The sequence below is a fragment of the Lolium rigidum genome, chromosome 5 (assembly GCF_022539505.1).
Source record: "Lolium rigidum isolate FL_2022 chromosome 5, APGP_CSIRO_Lrig_0.1, whole genome shotgun sequence".
Lineage (NCBI taxonomy): Eukaryota > Viridiplantae > Streptophyta > Magnoliopsida > Poales > Poaceae > Lolium > Lolium rigidum.
The window spans coordinates 33,448,106-33,454,523 of record NC_061512.1 but is presented as its reverse complement, the minus strand read 5'-3'; positions in this window follow the sequence as shown (position 1 = coordinate 33,454,523).

Genomic DNA, 6,418 nt, shown 5'->3' with positions numbered 1-6,418 from the left:
CTGGCACTTCGGCATCTTGTTAATAGGTTAGTTCCGGAAAATGCATAAAAACGATATAAAGTGTGAACAAAACATGTAGGTATTGTCATAAAACTAGCATGGAACATCAAAAATTATAGATACGTTGGATACGTATCAAGCATCCCCGAGCTTAGTTCCTACTCGCCCTCGAGTAGGTAAACGATAACAACAATAATTTCTGAAGTGACATGCTATCAACATAATCTTGATCAACATTATTGTAAAGCATATGAGATGAATGGAGTGATTCAAAGCAATAGATTGCTACCAAAAAAACAATGACTAAACAAATGAATCATATAGCAAAACTTTTCATGAATAGTACTTTCAAGACAAGTATCAAAAAGACTTGCATAAGAGCCAACTCATAAAGCAATAGATTCAAAGTAGAATGCATTGAAGCAACACAGAGGATGATTAAGTTTCAGAAGTTGCTTTCAACTTGTAACATGTATATCTCATGGATAATTGTCAACATAAAGCAATATAACAAGTGCAATAAGTAAACATGTAAGAATCAATGAACTCAATTGACACAAGTGTTTGCTTCTAAGATAGAAAGAAGTAGGTAAACTGACTCACAATAAAGTAAAAGAATGGCCCTTAGCAGAGGGAAGCATGGATTACTGTTTTTGTGCTAGAGCTTTTATTTTGAAAACATAGAAACAATTTTGTCAACGGTAGTAATAATTCATATGTGTTATGCATAATACTTCCTACAAGTTGCAAGCCTCATGCATAGAATACCAATAGTGCCCGCACCTTGTCCTAATTAGCTTGGATTTACATGGATTATCATTGCATAACATATGTTTCAACCAAGTGTCACAAAGGGGTACCTCTATGCCGCCTGTACAAAGGTCCAAGGAGATCAATTGCATTTGATTTCTCGTTTTTAATAGATCTCAACTTAGGACATCCATACCGGGACAACATAGACAATAGATAATGGAGTCCTCTTTAATGCATAAGCATTCAACAACAGATAATATTCTCATAAGAGAGTGAGGATGAATGTCCAAAATGAAAACTTCCACCATGGTACATGGCTTTGGTTAGCGGCCCAATGTTCTTCTCTAACATATGCATACTCAAACCATTTGATCATGATAAATCACCCTTACTTCAGACAAGACGAACATGCATAGCAACTCACATGATATCCAACAAAGGTAAAAAGTTGATGGCGTCCCCAGAAACATGGTTACCGCTCAACAAGCAACTTATAAGAACTAAGACACATAGCTACATATTCATCACCACAATAGTTTTAAGCTATTTCCCCATGAGCTATATATTGCAAAGACAAAGGAATGAAATTTTAAAGGTAGCACTCAAGTAATTTACTTTGGAATGGCAGAAAAATACCACATAGTAGGTAGATATGGTGGACACAAATGGCATGGGTTTTGGCTCAAGGTGTTTGGATGCACGAGAAGCATTTCCTCTCAATACAAGGCTTTGGCTAGCAAGGTTGTTTGAAGCAAACACAAGTATGAACAGGTACAGCAAAACTTACACAAGAACATATTGCAAGCATTATAAGACTCTACACTGTCTTCCTTGTTGTTCAAACACTTTACCAGAAAATATCTAGACCTTAGAGAGACCAATCATGCAAACCAAATTTCAACAAGCTCTACGGTAGTTCTCCACTAATAGATTTAAACTACATGATGCAAGAGCTTAAACATGATCTATGAGAGCTCAAAACAATTGCCAAGTATCAAATTATTCAAGACCATATGAAGCATTTTCTGGTTCCAACCAAATAACAACAAGTGAAGCGATCAACTTTCGCCATTGAACACTAAAAGTAAAAGCGAAGAACACAAGTGTTCAAATGAAAAAGCGGAGCGTGTCTCTCTCCCACACAAGCATGGTAGGATCCGATTTATTCAGAGAATGAAAATAACAAAACGAAAATAAAAGCACACAGACGCTCCAAGTAAAGTACATAAGATGTGACGGAATAAAAATATAGTTTCACTAGAACTGACCTGATAAGTTGTCGATGAAGAAGGGGATGCCTTGGGCATCCCCAAGCTTAGATGCTTGAGTCTTCTTGAAATATGCAGGGATGAACCACCGGGGCATCCCCAAGCTTAGACTTTTCACTCTTCTTGATCATATTATATCATCCTCTTCTCTTGACCCTTGAAAACTTCCTCCACACCAAACTTAAAGCAAACACATTAGAGGGTTAGTGCATAATAAAAAATTCACATATTCAGAGGTGACATAATCATTCTTAACACTTCTGTACATTGCACAAAGCTACTGAAAGTTAATGGAACAAAGAAATCTATTCAACATAGCAAAAGAGGCAATGTGAAATAAAAGGCAGAATCTGTCAAAACAGAACAGTCCGTAAAGACGAATTTTTCTGAGGCACTTAACTTGCTCAGATGGAAAAACTCAAAACTAATGAAAGTTGCGTACATATCTGAGGATCATGCATGATTTTTCGCTGATTTTTTGATTCTTCTACAGAGAGAAGGACGCGAATTCATGACAGACAGCAAATCTGTTTCTGCGCAGAAATCCAAATCTAGTATCAACCTTCTATTAGAGACTTTACTTGGCACAACAATACATGAAAATAAAGATAAGGAGAGGTTTCTACAGTAGTAACAACTTCCAAGACTCAACAAAACAGTAGCAAAATAAAAACATGGGTTATCTCCCAAGAAGTGCTTTCTTTATAGCCATTAAGATGGGCTCAGCAATTTTAATGATGCACTCGCGAGAAATAAGAGTTGAAGCAAAAGAGAGCATCAAAAAGCAAATTCAAAACAAATTTAAGTCTACACCACTTCCTATGAAAAGGAATCTTGTACACAAATAAATTCATGAAGAACAAAGTGACAAGCATAAGAAGATAAAACACGAGTAACTTCAAAATTCTCAACATAAAGAGGGGAAAATTAATATTATTAAGATGCATATAACCATGTTTCCCTCTCTCATAATAACTTTCAGTAGCATCATTGACAAACTCAACAATATAACTATCACATGAAACATTCTTATCATGAGCTACATGCATAAAATTATTACTCTCCACATAAGCATAATCAATTTTATTAGTTGTAGTGGGAGCAAATTCAATAAAATAGCTATCATTATTATTCTCATCACCATAATCATCATATATAGGAGGCATATTGTAATCATAGTTAATTTTCTCCTCAATAGTAGGTGGACTGAAAATATAATATTCATCATTGCAAGCATCATATATAGGAGGTAAAGTATCATCAAAGAAATTTTCTCCTCCATGCTTGGGGGACTAAAAATAACACAACCAGCTTCCCCAAGCTTAAATTCTTCCATAGCTTTAGCAATAATGGTGTTCAAAGAGTTCATGCTAATAACATTGCTACAACTATTTTGCAAATAAAGTTCCATGGGTTTTTTAATTTTCTCTTCAAACACATCATGTCCTAATTCAAGATAAAGTTCATAAAGATCTCTAATTTTTTTGTTGTTTTCCATTAAGTCTAACGAGTGAAATAAAAACAAGAAACAAAAAGATATAATTGCAGGATCTAAAGGAGATAGCTTCGAGCACTCACACACCGGCAACAGTGCTAGGAAATAGCTTAGTAGCCGGAGGATGTGAATACCTTTTACCTTACCTCCCCGGCAACGGCGCCAGAAAATAGCTTGATGTCTACGTGTGCTTCTATTCTTGTAGACAGTGTTGGGCCTCCAAGAGCGAGAGGTTTGTAGAACAGCGAGCAAGTTTCCCTTAAGTGAATCACCCAAGGTTTATCGAACTCAGGGAGGTAGAGGTCAAAGATAGTCCTCTCAAGCAACCCTGCAATTAAGATACAAGAAGTCTCTTGTGTCCCCAACACACCAATACACATGTCAGATGTATAGGCGCACTAGTTCGGCGAAGAGATAGTAAAACACAGGTGGTATAGATGGTGGTAATATTGCAGGAAGTAAAGATGCAGTAAAACAGTAAACAAGCGATGTTTGCAGTATTTGGAAACAAGGCCTAGGGATCCTACTTTCACTAGTGGACACTCTCAACATTGATCACATAATAAATTAATAACTTCTCCTCACTTGTGCTACATATACTCTTGTTTGATAACAAACACCATTTATTGTGTAGGGCTACAAGAACTCCCTCAAGCCGGAGTTAACAAGCGCCACAACATTCGACATTCATATTTAAGTAACCTTTAGAGCATAATAGATCTTTGCAATTTAGACCGAGTACTAACATAGCATACACACTGTCACCATTACACTATGAAAGGGGGAATAGATCACATCAATACTATCGTAGTAATAGTTAACTCCATAATCTACAAGAGATTACAATCATAACCTATGCCAAGTACTACATGATGCACACACTGTCACCATTACATCATGAAGGAGGAATAGACTACTTTAATAACATCCCTAGAGTAACACATAGACTAATAGTGATACAAAGCTCATCATATGGATCTCAATCATGCAAGGCAATTCATGAGATCATTGTACTGAGGTACATGAGAGAGAGATTAACCACATAGCTACCGGTAGAGCCCTTAGCCTCGAGGGAGAACTGCTCCCTCTTCATCATGGGAGTCAGCAACGGCGATGAAGATGGCGGTGATGTCGATGGAGATGGATTCCGGGGGCAATTCCCCGTCCCGGCGGCGTGCCGGAACAGAGACTTCTGTCCCCCGAACTTGACTTCGCGACGGCGGCGGCTGTGTAACTTTTCTCGTCCTGTGGCTTATCTTTTTAGGGTTTTCGAGGCGGAGAGAATATATAGGCGGAAGGGCAGCCTCGGAGGGAACCTGGTGGTCCCACACCATAGGGGGGCGCCCCCCCTTGGCCGCGTCGCCCTGTGGGGTGGGGCCCCCAGGGCTCCCCTTTGGTTCCTCTCTAGCTCTCTGGAAGCTTCCGGGGAAAATAAGGTCCTGGGCGTTGATTTCGTCCAATTTCGAGAATATTTCCTTCGTAGGATTTCTGGAACCAAAAACAGCAGAAAACAGGAACTGGCACTTCGGCATCTTGTTAATAGGTTAGTTCCGGAAAATGCATCAAAACATCATAAAGTGTGAACAAAACATGTAGGTATTGTCATAAAACTAGCATTGAACATAAGAAATTATAGATACGTTGGAGACGTATCAAGCATCCCTGATATGTCTTCAACGTATCTATAATTTCTGATGTTCCATGCTAGTTTTATGACAATACCTACATGTTTTGTTCACACTTCATATCGTTTTTATGCATTTTCCGGCACTAACCTATTAACAAGATGCCGAAGCGCCAGTTCCTGTTTTCTGCTGTTTTTGGTTTCAGAAATCCTACACAGGAAATATTCTCGGAATTGGACAAAACAAAATCCCACGGTCTTATTTTCCGTGGAAGGTTCCAGAGCACCGAAGGAGAGACGGAGAGGGGCCAAGGGGGCCCCACCCCACAAGGCGGCGCGGCCAAGGGGCAGGGCGCGCCCCCCTATGGGGTGAGCCCCTCGAGCGCCCTCCGACTCTGCCCTTTCGCCTATATAATCTCTCCGTCGCGAAAACCCTAGTACCGAGAGCCACGATACGGAAAAAGTTCCAGAGACGTCGCCACCACCAATCCCATCTCGGGGGATTCAGGAGATCGCCTCCGGCACCCTGCCGGAGAGGGGAATCATCACCGGAGGGCTCTACATCACCATGCCCGCCTCCGAACTGATGCGTGAGTAGTTCATCCTTCGACTATGGGTCCATAACAGTACCTAGATGGTTGTCTTCTCCTCTTGTGCTATCATGTTTAGATCTTGTGAGCTGCCTAACATGATCAAGATCATCTATTTGTAATGCTACATGTTGTGTTTGGTGGGATCCGATGAATATGGAATACTATGTCAAGTTGATTATTGATCTATGATAACCCACAAGTATAGGGGATCGCAACAGTCTTCGAGGGAAGTAAAACCCAAATTTATTGATTCGACACAAGGGGAGGTAAAGAATACTTATAAGCCTTAACAACTGAGTTGTCAATTCAGCTGCACACGGAAAAGCACTAGTAACAGGGGTGATGTGAAAGCAGCAGTAATATGAGAGCAAGTAGTAACAGTAATACGCAGCGACAGCAGTGTAATATGAGAGCAATGGCACCAAAAAATAGTTGATACTACTTCCAATGACATATAGAACGAGTATATGATGATGAGAGATGGACCGGGTTTCCCAGCTATCTACACTAGTGGTAACTCTCCAATAACAAGTGTTGGGTGAACAAATTACAGTTGGGCAATTGATAGGATTGAAATAGCATTAAGACAGAACATCAAGATTATTAATCATGTAGGCATGTTTTCCATATATAGTCATACGTGCTCGCAATGAGAAACTTGTACAACATCTTTTGTCCTACCAGC